Here is a 17489-nt window from a genome sequence, read left to right as displayed (position 1 = left end):
AAGTCAGCATGCTGCCTGTTGTAATCAATTCCGACGCAATTTCTGTGTTTCATCATCAAGTTGAAGGTCCACAGATAACAGTAAACCTTCCCATGTCCATCGCAATCTATTACTGGAATCCCAGGGGAGAATCGAAGCCTAGACAGTGACAAGCATTTCTCTCCCGGACAGTAGTCGGCATGGTGCCTGTTGATTTCAATTCCGACGCAATTTCTGTGATTCATCGTCAAGTTGAAGGCCCACAGGTTACAGTAAACCTTTTCATGTAGATCGGAATCTATTACTGGAATCCCTGGAAAGAATCGAAGCACAACCAGATAGAAATATTACTCTCCCGGACAGGAGTCGGCATGGTGCCTGTTGTATTCAATTCCGACGCAGATTCTGTGTTTAATCGTCAAGTTGAAGGTCCACTGGATGCAGTAAACCTACCCATTTCCATCGGAATGTATTACTGGTCTCCCAGGAAAAAATCAAAGCACAGACAGTTAGAAGCATTACTCTCGCGGAGAGAAGACGGCATGGTGCCTGTTGTGTTCAATTCCGACGCAATTTCTGTGTATCATCGTCACGTTGAAGGTCCACAGATTACAGTAAACATACCCATTTCCATCGGAATCTATATTGGACTCCCAGGAAACAGTCAAAGAACAGACAGTTAGAAGCATTACTCTCCCGGACAGCTCTCGCCATGGTGCCTGTTGTATTATTTACCGACGCAATTTCTGTATTTCATCGTCAAGTTGAAGGTCCACAGGTTACAGTAAAGCTTCCCATTTCCATCGGAATCTATTACTGGAATCCCAGGAAAGAATCAAAGGACAGACAGTTAGAAGCATAACTCTCCCGGACAGAAGTCGGCATGGTGCCTGTTGTATTCAATTCCGTCGAAATTTCTGTGTTTCATCGTCAAGTTGAAGGTCCACAGGTTACAGTTATCCATCCCATGTCTATCGGAACCTATTACTGGAATAACAGTTAAGTTTCAAAGCACAGACAGTTAGAAGCATTACTCTCCCGGACACAAGTAGGCATGGTGCCTGTTGTATTCAATTCCGACGTTATTTCTGTCTTTCATCGTCAAGTTGAAGGTCCACAGATTACAGTAAACTTTCCCATGTCCATCGGAATCTATTACTGGTATCACGCGAAACAATCAAAGCACAGACAGTTAGAAGCATTACTCTCCCGGGCAGGAGTCGGCATGGTGCCTGTTGTATTAGGTTGCGACGCATTTTCTGTGTTCCATCGTCAAGTTGAAGGTCCACAGGTTACAGTAAACCTTCCCATGTTCATCGGAATCTATTACTGGAATCCCAGGAAAGAATCAAATGACAGACAGTTAGAAGCATTACCCTCCTGGACAGAAGTCGGCACGGTGCCTGTTGTATTCAATTTCGACGCAATTTCTGTGTTTCATCGTCAAGTTGAAGGTCCACAGGTTACAGTAAACCTTCCCATGTTCATCGGAATCTATTACTGGAATCCCAGGAAAGAATCAAATGACAGACAGTTAGAGGCATTACTCTCCCGGAGAGAAGTCGACATGGTGCCTGTTGTATTCAATTTCGAAACAATTTCTGAGTTTCTTCGTCAAGTTGAAGGTCCACAGGTCACAGTAAGCCTACCCATGTCCATCGGAATCTATTACTGGAATCCCAGGAAACAATCAAAGCACAGACAGTTAGAAGCATTACTTTCCCGGACATAAGTCAATATTATTAGGTACCGACGCAATTTCTGAGTTTCATCGTCAAGTTGAAGGTCCACAGGTTACAGTAAACCTTCCAATGTCCATCGGAATCTATTACAGGAATTGCTGGAGAGAATCAAAGCACAGACAGTTAGAAGCATTACTCTCCCGGAGAGAAGTCGGCATGGTGTCTGTTGTATTCAATTTCGAAACAATTTCTGAGTTTCTTCGTCACGTTGAAGGTCCACAGGTCACAGTAAACCTACCCATGTCCATCGGAATCTATTACTGGAATCCCAGGATCGAACCAAAGCACAGATAGTTAGAAGCATTACTCTCCCGGAGAGAAGTCGGCATGGTGCCTGTTGTATTCAATTCCGACGCAATTTCTGTGTTTCATCGTCAAGATGAAGGTCCACAGGTTACAGAAAACCTTCCCATGTCGATCGGAATCTATTACTGGAATCTCAGGAACGAATCAAAGCACAGATAGGTAGAAGCCTTACTCTCCCGGAGAGAAGTTAGCATGGTGCCTGTTGTATTCAATTCCGACACAATTTCTGTGTTTCATCGTCAAGATAAAGGTCCACAGGTTACAGTAAACCTTCCCATGTCCATCGGAATCTATTACTGGAATCCCAGGAACGAATCAAAGCACAGATAGTTAGAAGCATTACTCTCCCGGAGAGAAGTCAGCATGGTGCCTGTTGTATTCAATTCCGACGCAATTTCTGTGTTTCATCGTCAAGATGAAGGTCCACAGGTTACAGTAAACCTTCCCATGTCCATCGGAATCTATTACTGGAATCCCAGGAACGAATCAATGCACAGATAGTTAGAAGCATTACTCTCCCGGAGAGAAGTCAGCATGGTGCCTGTTGTATTCAATTCCGACGCAATTTCTGTGTTTCATCGTCAAGATGGAGGTCCACAGGTTACAGTAAACCTTCCGATGTCCATCGGAATGTATTACTGGAATCCCAGGAAAGAATCAAAGCACAGATAGTTAGAAGCATTACTCTCCCGGAGAGAAGTCAGCAAGGTGCCTGTTGTATTCAATTCGGACGCAATTTCTGTGTTTCATCGTCAAGATGAAGGTCCACAGGTTACAGCAAAACTTCCCATGTCCATCGGAATCTATTACTGGAATCCCAGGAACGAATCAAAGCACAGATAGTTACAAGCATTACTCTCCCGGAGAGAAGTCAGCATGGTGCCTGTTGTATTCAATTCCGACGCAATTTCTGTATTTCATCGTCAAGATGAAGGTCCACAGGTTACAGTAAACCTTCCCATGTCCATCGGAATCTATTACTGGAAACCCAGGAACGAATCAAAGCACAGATAGTTAGAAGCATTACTCTCCCGGAGAGAAGTCAGCATGGTGCCTGTTGTATTCAGTTCCGACGCAATATCTGTGTTTCATCGTCAAGATGAAGGTCCACAGGTTACAGTAAACCTTCCCATGTCCATCGGAATCTATTACTGGAATCCCAGGAACGAATCAAAGCACAGATAGTTAGAAGCATTACTCTCCCGGAGGGAAGTCAGCACGGTGCCTGTTGTATTCAATTCCGACGCAATTTCTGTGTTTCATCGTCAAGATGAAGGTCCACAGGTTACAGTAAATCTTCCCATGTCCATCGGAATCTATTACTGGAATCCCAGGAACGAATCAAAGCACAGATAGTTAGAAGCATTACTCTCCCGGAGAGAAGTCAGCATGGTGCCTGTTGTATTCAATTCCGACGCAATTTCTGTGTTTCATCGTCAAGATGAAGATCCGCAGGTTACAGTAAAACTTCCCATGTCCATCGGAATCTATTACTGGAAACCCAGGAACGAATCAAAGCACATTTAGTTAGAAGCATTACTCTCCCGGAGGGAAGTCAGCACGGTGCCTGTTGTATTCAATTCCGACGCAATTTCTGTGTTTCATCGTCAAGATGAAGGTCCACAGGTTACAGTAAACCTTCCCATGTCCATCGGAATCTATTACTGGAATCCCAGGAACGAATCAAAGCACCGATAGTTAGAACCAGTACTCTCCCGGTGAGAAGTCAGCATGGTGCCTGTTGTATTCAATTCCGACGCAGTTTCTGTGTTTCAACGTCAAGATGAAGGTCCACAGGTTACAGTAAACCTTCCCATGTCCATCGGAATCTATTACTGGAATCCCAGGAACGAATCAAAGCACAGATAGTTCGAAGCATCACTCTCCCGGAGAGAAGTCAGCATGGTGCCTGTTGTATTCAATTCCGAGGCAATTTCTGTGTTTCATCATCAAGATGAAGGTCCACAGGTTACAGTAAATCTTCCCATGTCCATCGGAATCTATTACTGGAATCCCAGGAACGAATCAAAGCACAGATAGTTAGAAGCATTACTCTCCCGGAGAGACGTCAGCAAGGTGCCTGTTGTATTCAATTCCGACACAATTTCTGTGTTTCATCGTCAAGATGAAGGTCCACAGGTTACAGTAAACCTTCCGATGTCCATCGGAATCTATTACTGGAATCCCAGGAACGAACCAAAGCACAGATAGTTAGAAGCATTACTCTCCCGGAGAGAAGTCGGCATGGTGATTGTTGGACTCAAATTCCGACGCAATTTCTGTGTTTCATCGTCTAGTTGTTGGTCCACAGGTTACACTAAACCTTCTCATGTCCATCGGAATCAAATACTGGGATCGCAGGAAAGAATCGAAGCACAGACAGTTAGAAGCATTACTCTCCCGGAGAGAAGTCGGCATCGTGCCTGTTGTATTCAATTCCGTCGCATTTTCTGTCTTTCGTCGTCAAGTTGAAGGTCCACAGGTTACAGTAAACCTTCCCATGTCCATCGGAATGTATTACTGGAATCCCAGGAAAAAATCAAAGCCCGGACAGTTGAATGAATTACTCACCCGCACAGAAGTCGGCATTGTGCATTTTGTGTCCTATTCCGGCGCAATTTCTGTGTTTCTTCGTCAAGTTGAAGGTCCACAGGTCACAGTAAACCTTCCGATGTCCATCGGAATCTATTACTGGAATCCCAGGAAAGAATCAATGCACAGACAATTAGAAGTATTACTCTCCCGGACAGAAGTCGGCATGGTGCCTGTTGTATTAGGTACCGACGCAATTTCTGTGTTTAATCGTCAAGTTGAAGGTCCGCAAGTTACAGTAAACCTTCCGATGTCCATCGGAATCTATTACTGGAATCCCAGGAAAGAATCAATGCACAGACAATTAGAAGCATTACTCTCCCGGAGAGAGGTTGGCATGGTGCCTGTTGTATTCGATTACGACGCAATTTCTGTGTTTCATCGTCAAGATGAAGGTCCACAGGTTACAGTAAACCTTCGCATGTCCAACGGAATCAATTACTGGAATCCCAGGAAAGAATCATAGCAGAGACAGTTAGAAGCATTACTCTCTCGGAGAGAAGTCGGCATGGTGCCTGTTGTATTCAATTCCGACGCAATTTCTGTGTTTCATCGTCAAGGTGAAGGTCCACAGGTTGCTGTAATCCTTCACATGTCCATCGGAATCAATTACTGGAATCCCAGGAAAGGATCAAAGCACAGACAGTTAAAAGCATTACTCTCCCGGACAGAAGTCGGCATAATGGTTGTTGTATTTAATTCCGACGCAATTTCTGTGTTTCATCGTCAAGTTAAAGGTCCACAGGTTACAGTAATCCTTCCCATGTCCATCGGAATCTAGTACTGGAATCCCAGGAAAGGATCAAAGCACAGACAGTTCGAAGCATTACTCTCCCGAAGAGAAGTCGGCATAGTGCCTGTTGTATCCAATTTCGACGCAATTTCTGTGTTTCATCGTCAAGTAGAAGGTCCACAGGTAACAGTAAGCCTTCCCATGTCCATCGGAATCTATTATTGGAATCCCAGGAAAGAATTAAAGTACAGACAGTTAGAAGCATTACTCTCCCGGCAGAAGTCGGCATGGTGCCTGTTGTATTCAATTCCGACGCAATTTCTGTGTTTCATCGTCACGTTGATGGTCCACAGGTTACAGTAAACCTTCCCATGTCCATCGGAATCTATTACTGGAATCCCAGGAAAGAATCAAAGCACAGACAGTTAGAAGCATTACTCTCCCGGAGAGAAGTCGGCATGATGCTTGATGTTTTCAATTCCGACGCAATTTCTGTGTTTCATCGTCACGTTGAAGGTCCACAGGTTACAGTAAACATTCCCATGTCCATCAGAATCTATTACTGGAATCCCAGGAAAGAATCAATGCACAGACAATTAGAAGCATTACTCTCCCTTACAGAAGTCGGCATGGTGCCTGTTGTTTTCAATTCCGACGAAATTTCTGTGTTTCATCGTCAAGTTGAAGGTCTACAGGTTACAGTAAATCTTCCCACATCCATCGGAATCTATTACTGGAATCCCAGGATCGAACCAAAGCACAGATAGTTAGAAGCATTACTCTCCCGGAGAGAAGTCAGCATGGTGCCTGTTGTATTCAATTCCGACGCAATTTCTGTGTTTCATCGTCAAGATGAAGGTCCACAGGTTACAGGAAACCTTCCCATGTCCATCGGAATCTATTACTGGAATCCCAGGAACGAATCAAAGCACAGATAGTTAGAAGCATTACTCTCCCGGACAGAAGTCAGCATGGTGCCTGTTGTATTCAATTCCGACGCAATTTCTGTGTTTCATCGTCAAGATGAAGGTCCACAGGTTACAGGAAACCTTCCCATGTCCATAGGAATCTATTACTGGAATCCCAGGAACTAATTAAAGCACAGATAGTTAGAAGCATTACTCTCCCGGAGAGAAGTCAGCATGGTGCCTGTTGTATTCAATTCCGACGCAATTTCTGTGTTTCATCGTCAAGATGAAGGTCCACAGGTTACAGTAAACCTTCCGATGTCCATCGGAATCTATTACTGGCATCCCAGGAACGAATCAAAACACAGATAGTTAGAATCATTACTCTCCCGGAGAGAAGTCAGCATGGTGCCTGTTGTATTCAATTCAGACGCAATTTCTGTGTTTCATCGTCAAGGTGAAGGTCCACATGTTACAGTAAACCTTCCCATGTCCATCGGAATCTATTACTGGAAACCCAGGAACGAATCAAAGCACAGATAGATAGAAGCATTACTCTCCCGGAGAGAAGTCAGCATGGTGCCTGTTGTATTCAATTCCGACGCAATTTCTGTGTTTCATCGTCAAGATGAAGGTCCACAGGTTACAGTAAACCTTCCCATGTCCATCGGAATCTATTACTGGAATCCCAGGAACGAATCAAAGCACAGATAGTTAGAAGCATTACTCTCCCGGAGAGAAGTCAGCAAGGTGCCTGATGTATTCAATTCGGACGCAATTTCTGTGTTTCATCGTCAAGATGAAGGTCCACAGGTTACAGCAAAACTCCCCATGTCCATCGGAATCTATTACTGGAATCCCAGGAACGAATCAAAGCACAGATAGTTACAAGCATTACTCTCCCGGAGAGAAGTCAGCATGGTGCCTGTTGTATTCAATTCCGACGCAATTTCTGTATTTCATCGTCAAGATGAAGGTCCACAGGTTACAGTAAACCTTCCCATGTCCATCGGAATCTATTACTGGAAACCCAGGAACGAATCAAAGCACAGATAGTTAGAAGCATTACTCTCCCGGAGAGAAGTCAGCATGGTGCCTGTTGTATTCAATTCCCACGCAATTTCTGTGTTTCATCGTCAAGATGAAGGTTCACAGGTTACAGTAAACCTTCCCATGTCCATCGGAATCTATTACTGGAATCCCAGGAACGAATCAAAGCACAGATAGTTAGAAGCATTACTCTCCCGGAGGGAAGTCAGCACGGTGCCTGTTGTATTCAATTCCGACGCAATTTCTGTGTTTCATCGTTAAGATGAAGGTCCACAGGTTACAGTAAATCTTCCCATGTCCATCGGAATCTATTACTGGAATCCCAGGAACGAATCAAAGCACAGATAGTTAGAAGCATTACTCTCCCGGAGAGAAGTCAGCATGGTGCCTGTTGTATTCAATTCCGACGCAATTTCTGTGTTTCATCGTCAAGATGAAGATCCGCAGGTTACATTAAAACTTCCCATGTCCATCGGAATCTATTACTGGAAACCCAGGAACGAATCAAAGCACATTTAGTTAGAAGCATTACTCTCCCGGAGAGAAGTCAGCATGGTGCCTGTTGTATTCAATTCCGACGCAATTACTGTGTTTCATCGTCAAGATGAAGGTCCACAGGTTACAGTAAACCTTCCCATGTCCATCGGAATCTATTACTGGAATCCCAGGAACGAATCAAAGCACAGATAGTTAGAAGCATTACTCTCCCGGAGAGAAGTCTGCATGGTGCCTGTTGTATTCAATTCAGACGCAATTTCCGTGTTTCATCGTCAAGATGAAGGTCCACAGGTTACAGTAAACCTTCCCATGTCCATCGGAATCTATTACTGGAATCCCAGGAACGAATCAAAGCACCGATAGTTAGAACCAGTACTCTCCAGGTGAGAAGTCAGCATGGTGCCTGTTGTATTCAATTCCGACGCAGTTTCTGTGTTTCAACGTCAAGATGAAGGTCCACAGGTTACAGTAAACCTTCCCATGTCCATCGGAATCTATTACTGGAATCCCAGGAACGAATCAAAGCACAGATAGTTCGAAGCATCACTCTCCCGGAGAGAAGTCAGCATGGTGCCTGTTGTATTCAATTCCGAGGCAATTTCTGTGTTTCATCATCAAGATGAAGGTCCACAGGTTACAGTAAATCTTCCCATGTCCATCGGAATCTATTACTGGAATCCCAGGAACGAATCAAAGCACAGATAGTTAGAAGCATTACTCTCCCGGAGAGACGTCAGCAAGGTGCCTGTTGTATTCAATTCCGACGCAATTTCTGTGTTTCATCGTCAAGATGAAGGTCCACAGGTTACAGTAAACCTTCCGATGTCCATCGGAATCTATTACTGGAATCCCAGGAACGAACCAAAGCTCAGATAGTTAGAAGCATTACTCTCCCGGAGAGAAGTCGGCATGGTGATTGTTGGACTCAAATTCCGACGCAATTTCTGTGTTTCATCGTCTAGTTGTTGGTCCACAGGTTACACTAAACCTTCTCATGTCCATCGGAATCAAATACTGGGATCGCAGGAAAGAATCGAAGCACAGACAGTTAGAAGCATTACTCTCCCGGAGAGAAGTCGGCATCGTGCCTGTTGTATTCAATTCCGTCGCATTTTCTGTGTTTCGTCGTCAAGTTGAAGGTCCACAGGTTACAGTAAACCTTCCCATGTCCATCGGAATGTATTACTGGAATCCCAGGAAAAAATCAAAGCACAGACAGTTGAATGAATTACTCACCCGCACAGAAGTCGGCATTGTGCATTTTGTGTCCTATTCCGGCGCAATTTCTGTGTTTCTTCGTCAAGTTGAAGGTCCACAGGTCACAGTAAACCTTCCGATGTCCATCGGAATCTATTACTGGAATCCCAGGAAAGAATCAATGCACAGACAATTAGAAGTATTACTCTCCCGGACAGAAGTCGGCATGGTGCCTGTTGTATTAGGTACCGACGCAATTTCTGTGTTTAATCGTCAAGTTGAAGGTCCGCAAGTTACAGTAAACCTTCCGATGTCATCGGAATCTATTACTGGAATCCCAGGAAAGAATCAATGCACAGACAATTAGAAGCATTACTCTCCCGGAGAGAGGTTGGCATGGTGCCTGTTGTATTCGATTACGACGCAATTTCTGTGTTTCATCGTCAAGATGAAGGTCCACAGGTTACAGTAAACCTTCGCATGTCCAACGGAATCAATTACTGGAATCCCAGGAAAGAATCATAGCAGAGACAGTTAGAAGCATTACTCTCTCGGAGAGAAGTCGGCATGGTGCCTGTTGTATTCAATTCCGACGCAATTTCTGTGTTTCATCGTCAAGGTGAAGGTCCACAGGTTACTGTAATCCTTCACATGTCCATCGGAATCAATTACTGGAATCCCAGGAAAGGATCAAAGCACAGACAGTTAGAAGCATTACTCTCCCGGACAGAAGTCGGCATAATGGTTGTTGTATTTAATTCCGACGCAATTTCTGTGTTTCATCGTCAAGTTAAAGGTCCACAGGTTACAGTAATCCTTCCCATGTCCATCGGAATCTAGTACTGGATTCCCAGGAAAGGATCAAAGCACAGACAGTTAGAAGCATTACTCTCCCGAAGAGAAGTCGGCATAGTGCCTGTTGTATCCAATTTCGACGCAATTTCTGTGTTTCATCGTCAAGTAGAAGGTCCACAGGTAACAGTAAGCCTTCCCATGTCCATCGGAATCTATTATTGGAATCCCAGGAAAGAATTAAAGCACAGACAGTTAGAAGCATTACTCTCCCGGCAGAAGTCGGCATGGTGCCTGTTGTATTCAATTCCGACGCAATTTCTGTGTTTCATCGTCACGTTGATGGTCCACAGGTTACAGTAAACCTTCCCATGTCCATCGGAATCTATTACTGGAATCCCAGGAAAGAATCAAAGCACAGACAGTTTGAAGCATTACCCTCCCGGACAGAAGTCGGCATGGCGCCTGTTGTATTCAATTCCGACACAATTTCTGTGTTTCAGCGTCAAGTTGATGGTCCACAGGTTTTAGTAAACCTTTCCATGTCTATCGGAAACTGTTACTGGAATCACAGTTAAGTTTCAAAGCACAGACAGTTAGAAGCATTACTCTCCCGGAGAGAAGTCGGCATGATGCTTGATGTTTTCAATTCCGACTCAATTTCTGTGTTTCATCGTCAAGTTGAAGGTCCACAGGTTACAGTAAACATTCCCATGTCCATCAGAATCTATTACTGGAATCCCAGGAAAGAATCAATGCACAGACAATTAGAAGCATTACTCTCCCTTACAGAAGTCGGCATGGTGCCTGTTGTTTTCAATTCCGACGAAATTTCTGTGTTTCATCGTCAAGTTGAAGGTCTACAGGTTACAGTAAACCTTCCCATGTCCATCGGAATCTATTACTGGAATCCCACGAAAGAATCAAAGCACAGATAGTTAGAAGCATTACTCTCCCGGACAGAAGTCGGCATAATGGTTGTTGTATTTAATTCCGACGCAATTTCTGTGTTTCATCGTCAAGTTAAAGGTCCACAGGTTACAGTAATCCTCCCCATGTCCATCGGAATCTTTTACTGGAATCCCAGGAAAGAATCAAAGCACAGACAGTTAGAAGCATTACTCTCCCGGAGAGAAGTCGGCATGATGCTTGATGTTTTCAATTCCGACTTAATTTCTGTGTTTCATCGTCACGTTGAAGGTCCACAGGTTACAGTAAACATTCCCATGTCCATCAGAATCTATTACTGGAATCCCAGGAAAGAATCAATGCACAGACAATTAGAAGCATTACTCTCCCTTACAGAAGTCGGCATGGTGCCTGTTGTTTTCAATTCCGACGAAGTTTCTGTGTTTCATCGTCAAGTTGAAGGTCTACAGGTTACAGTAAATCTTCCCACATCCATCGGAATCTATTACTGGAATCCCAGGATCGAACCAAAGCACAGATAGTTAGAAGCATTACTCTCCCGGAGAGAAGTCAGCATGGTGCCTGTTGTATTCAATTCCGACGCAATTTCTGTGTTTCATCGTCAAGATGAAGGTCCACAGGTTACAGTAAACCTTCCCATGTCCATCGGAATCTATTACTGGAATCCCAGGAACGAATCAAAGCACAGATAGTTAGAAGCATTACTCTCCCGGAGAGAAGTCTGCATGGTGCCTGTTGTATTCAATTCAGACGCAATTTCCGTGTTTCATCGTCAAGATGAAGGTCCACAGGTTACAGTAAACCTTCCCATGTCCATCGGAATCTATTACTGGAATCCCAGGAACGAATCAAAGCACCGATAGTTAGAACCAGTACTCTCCAGGTGAGAAGTCAGCATGGTGCCTGTTGTATTCAATTCCGACGCAGTTTCTGTGTTTCAACGTCAAGATGAAGGTCCACAGGTTACAGTAAACCTTCCCATGTCCATCGGAATCTATTACTGGAATCCCAGGAACGAATCAAAGCACAGATAGTTCGAAGCATCACTCTCCCGGAGAGAAGTCAGCATGGTGCCTGTTGTATTCAATTCCGAGGCAATTTCTGTGTTTCATCATCAAGATGAAGGTCCACAGGTTACAGTAAATCTTCCCATGTCCATCGGAATCTATTACTGGAATCCCAGGAACGAATCAAAGCACAGATAGTTAGAAGCATTACTCTCCCGGAGAGACGTCAGCAAGGTGCCTGTTGTATTCAATTCCGACGCAATTTCTGTGTTTCATCGTCAAGATGAAGGTCCACAGGTTACAGTAAACCTTCCGATGTCCATCGGAATCTATTACTGGAATCCCAGGAACGAACCAAAGCTCAGATAGTTAGAAGCATTACTCTCCCGGAGAGAAGTCGGCATGGTGATTGTTGGACTCAAATTCCGACGCAATTTCTGTGTTTCATCGTCTAGTTGTTGGTCCACAGGTTACACTAAACCTTCTCATGTCCATCGGAATCAAATACTGGGATCGCAGGAAAGAATCGAAGCACAGACAGTTAGAAGCATTACTCTCCCGGAGAGAAGTCGGCATCGTGCCTGTTGTATTCAATTCCGTCGCATTTTCTGTGTTTCGTCGTCAAGTTGAAGGTCCACAGGTTACAGTAAACCTTCCCATGTCCATCGGAATGTATTACTGGAATCCCAGGAAAAAATCAAAGCACAGACAGTTGAATGAATTACTCACCCGCACAGAAGTCGGCATTGTGCATTTTGTGTCCTATTCCGGCGCAATTTCTGTGTTTCTTCGTCAAGTTGAAGGTCCACAGGTCACAGTAAACCTTCCGATGTCCATCGGAATCTATTACTGGAATCCCAGGAAAGAATCAATGCACAGACAATTAGAAGTATTACTCTCCCGGACAGAAGTCGGCATGGTGCCTGTTGTATTAGGTACCGACGCAATTTCTGTGTTTAATCGTCAAGTTGAAGGTCCGCAAGTTACAGTAAACCTTCCGATGTCATCGGAATCTATTACTGGAATCCCAGGAAAGAATCAATGCACAGACAATTAGAAGCATTACTCTCCCGGAGAGAGGTTGGCATGGTGCCTGTTGTATTCGATTACGACGCAATTTCTGTGTTTCATCGTCAAGATGAAGGTCCACAGGTTACAGTAAACCTTCGCATGTCCAACGGAATCAATTACTGGAATCCCAGGAAAGAATCATAGCAGAGACAGTTAGAAGCATTACTCTCTCGGAGAGAAGTCGGCATGGTGCCTGTTGTATTCAATTCCGACGCAATTTCTGTGTTTCATCGTCAAGGTGAAGGTCCACAGGTTACTGTAATCCTTCACATGTCCATCGGAATCAATTACTGGAATCCCAGGAAAGGATCAAAGCACAGACAGTTAGAAGCATTACTCTCCCGGACAGAAGTCGGCATAATGGTTGTTGTATTTAATTCCGACGCAATTTCTGTGTTTCATCGTCAAGTTAAAGGTCCACAGGTTACAGTAATCCTTCCCATGTCCATCGGAATCTAGTACTGGATTCCCAGGAAAGGATCAAAGCACAGACAGTTAGAAGCATTACTCTCCCGAAGAGAAGTCGGCATAGTGCCTGTTGTATCCAATTTCGACGCAATTTCTGTGTTTCATCGTCAAGTAGAAGGTCCACAGGTAACAGTAAGCCTTCCCATGTCCATCGGAATCTATTATTGGAATCCCAGGAAAGAATTAAAGCACAGACAGTTAGAAGCATTACTCTCCCGGCAGAAGTCGGCATGGTGCCTGTTGTATTCAATTCCGACGCAATTTCTGTGTTTCATCGTCACGTTGATGGTCCACAGGTTACAGTAAACCTTCCCATGTCCATCGGAATCTATTACTGGAATCCCAGGAAAGAATCAAAGCACAGACAGTTTGAAGCATTACCCTCCCGGACAGAAGTCGGCATGGCGCCTGTTGTATTCAATTCCGACACAATTTCTGTGTTTCAGCGTCAAGTTGATGGTCCACAGGTTTTAGTAAACCTTTCCATGTCTATCGGAAACTGTTACTGGAATCACAGTTAAGTTTCAAAGCACAGACAGTTAGAAGCATTACTCTCCCGGAGAGAAGTCGGCATGATGCTTGATGTTTTCAATTCCGACTCAATTTCTGTGTTTCATCGTCAAGTTGAAGGTCCACAGGTTACAGTAAACATTCCCATGTCCATCAGAATCTATTACTGGAATCCCAGGAAAGAATCAATGCACAGACAATTAGAAGCATTACTCTCCCTTACAGAAGTCGGCATGGTGCCTGTTGTTTTCAATTCCGACGAAATTTCTGTGTTTCATCGTCAAGTTGAAGGTCTACAGGTTACAGTAAACCTTCCCATGTCCATCGGAATCTATTACTGGAATCCCACGAAAGAATCAAAGCACAGATAGTTAGAAGCATTACTCTCCCGGACAGAAGTCGGCATAATGGTTGTTGTATTTAATTCCGACGCAATTTCTGTGTTTCATCGTCAAGTTAAAGGTCCACAGGTTACAGTAATCCTCCCCATGTCCATCGGAATCTTTTACTGGAATCCCAGGAAAGAATCAAAGCACAGACAGTTAGAAGCATTACTCTCCCGGAGAGAAGTCGGCATGATGCTTGATGTTTTCAATTCCGACTTAATTTCTGTGTTTCATCGTCACGTTGAAGGTCCACAGGTTACAGTAAACATTCCCATGTCCATCAGAATCTATTACTGGAATCCCAGGAAAGAATCAATGCACAGACAATTAGAAGCATTACTCTCCCTTACAGAAGTCGGCATGGTGCCTGTTGTTTTCAATTCCGACGAAGTTTCTGTGTTTCATCGTCAAGTTGAAGGTCTACAGGTTACAGTAAATCTTCCCACATCCATCGGAATCTATTACTGGAATCCCAGGATCGAACCAAAGCACAGATAGTTAGAAGCATTACTCTCCCGGAGAGAAGTCAGCATGGTGCCTGTTGTATTCAATTCCGACGCAATTTCTGTGTTTCATCGTCAAGATGAAGGTCCACAGGTTACAGGAAACCTTCCCATGTCCATCGGAATCTATTACTGGAATCCCAGGAACGAATCAAAGCACAGATAGTTAGAAGCATTACTCTCCCGGAGAGAAGTCAGCATGGTGCCTGTTGTATTCAATTCCGACGCAATTTCTGTGTTTCATCGTCAAGATGAAGGTCCACAGGTTACAGGAAACCTTCCCATGTCCATAGGAATCTATTACTGGAATCCCAGGAACTAATTAAAGCACAGATAGTTAGAAGCATTACTCTCCCGGAGAGAAGTCAGCATGGTGCCTGTTGTATTCAATTCCGACGCAATTTCTGTGTTTCATCGTCAAGATGAAGGTCCACAGGTTACAGTAAACCTTCCGATGTCCATCGGAATCTATTACTGGAATCCCAGGAACGAATCAAAACACAGATAGTTAGAATCATTACTCTCCCGGAGAGAAGTCAGCATGGTGCCTGTTGTATTCAATTCAGACGCAATTTCTGTGTTTCATCGTCAAGGTGAAGGTCCACATGTTACAGTAAACCTTCCCATGTCCATCGGAATCTATTACTGGAAACCCAGGAACGAATCAAAGCACAGATAGATAGAAGCATTACTCTCCCGGAGAGAAGTCAGCATGGTGCCTGTTGTATTCAATTCAGACGCAATTTCCGTGTTTCATCGTCAAGATGAAGGTCCACAGGTTACAGTAAACCTTCCCATGTCCATCGGAATCTATTACTGGAATCCCAGGAACGAATCAAAGCACCGATAGTTAGAACCAGTACTCTCCCGGTGAGAAGTCAGCATGGTGCCTGTTGTATTCAATTCCGACGCAGTTTCTGTGTTTCAACGTCAAGATGAAGGTCCACAGGTTACAGTAAACCTTCCCATGTCCATCGGAATCTATTACTGGAATCCCAGGAACGAATCAAAGCACAGATAGTTCGAAGCATCACTCTCCCGGAGAGAAGTCAGCATGGTGCCTGTTGTATTCAATTCCGAGGCAATTTCTGTGTTTCATCATCAAGATGAAGGTCCACAGGTTACAGTAAATCTTCCCATGTCCATCGGAATCTATTACTGGAATCCCAGGAACGAATCAAAGCACAGATAGTTACAAGCATTACTCTCCCGGAGAGAAGTCAGCATGGTGCCTGTTGTATTCAATTCCGACGCAATTTCTGTATTTCATCGTCAAGATGAAGGTCCACAGGTTACAGTAAACCTTCCCATGTCCATCGGAATCTATTACTGGAAACCCAGGAACGAATCAAAGCACAGATAGTTAGAAGCATTACTCTCCCGGAGAGAAGTCAGCATGGTGCCTGTTGTATTCAATTCCGACGCAATTTCTGTGTTTCATCGTCAAGATGAAGGTCCACAGGTTACAGTAAACCTTCCCATGTCCATCGGAATCTATTACTGGAATCCCAGGAACGAATCAAAGCACAGATAGTTAGAAGCATTACTCTCCCGGAGGGAAGTCAGCACGGTGCCTGTTGTATTCAATTCCGACGCAATTTCTGTGTTTCATCGTCAAGATGAAGGTCCACAGGTTACAGTAAATCTTCCCATGTCCATCGGAATCTATTACTAGAATCCCAGGAACGAATCAAAGCACAGATAGTTAGAAGCATTACTCTCCCGGAGAGAAGTCAGCATGGTGCCTGTTGTATTCAATTCCGACGCAATTTCTGTGTTTCATCGTCAAGATGAAGATCCGCAGGTTACAGTAAAACTTCCCATGTCCATCGGAATCTATTACTGGAAACCCAGGAACGAATCAAAGCACATTTAGTTAGAAGCATTACTCTCCCGGAGAGAAGTCTGCATGGTGCCTGTTGTATTCAATTCAGACGCAATTTCCGTGTTTCATCGTCAAGATGAAGGTCCACAGGTTACAGTAAACCTTCCCATGTCCATCGGAATCTATTACTGGAATCCCAGGAACGAATCAAAGCACCGATAGTTAGAACCAGTACTCTCCCGGTGAGAAGTCAGCATGGTGCCTGTTGTATTCAATTCCGACGCAGTTTCTGTGTTTCAACGTCAAGATGAAGGTCCACAGGTTACAGTAAATCTTCCCATGTCCATCGGAATCTATTACTGGAATCCCAGGAACGAATCAAAGCACAGATAGTTAGAAGCATTACTCTCCCGGAGAGACGTCAGCAAGGTGCCTGTTGTATTCAATTCCGACGCAATTTCTGTGTTTCATCGTCAAGATGAAGGTCCACAGGTTACAGTAAACCTTCCGATGTCCATCGGAATCTATTACTGGAATCCCAGGAACGAACCAAAGCTCAGATAGTTAGAAGCATTACTCTCCCGGAGAGAAGTCGGCATGGTGATTGTTGGACTCAAATTCCGACGCAATTTCTGTGTTTCATCGTCTAGTTGTTGGTCCACAGGTTACACTAAACCTTCTCATGTCCATCGGAATCAAATACTGGGATCGCAGGAAAGAATCGAAGCACAGACAGTTAGAAGCATTACTCTCCCGGAGAGAAGTCGGCATCGTGCCTGTTGTATTCAATTCCGTCGCATTTTCTGTGTTTCGTCGTCAAGTTGAAGGTCCACAGGTTACAGTAAACCTTCCCATGTCCATCGGAATGTATTACTGGAATCCCAGGAAAAAATCAAAGCACAGACAGTTGAATGAATTACTCACCCGCACAGAAGTCGGCATTGTGCATTTTGTGTCCTATTCCGGCGCAATTTCTGTGTTTCTTCGTCAAG

Source organism: Schistocerca serialis, chromosome 5, assembly GCF_023864345.2.
Source record: "Schistocerca serialis cubense isolate TAMUIC-IGC-003099 chromosome 5, iqSchSeri2.2, whole genome shotgun sequence".
In the NCBI taxonomy this organism is placed as follows: Eukaryota; Metazoa; Arthropoda; class Insecta; order Orthoptera; family Acrididae; genus Schistocerca; species Schistocerca serialis.
Note: the sequence above shows the minus strand (reverse complement) of the source record.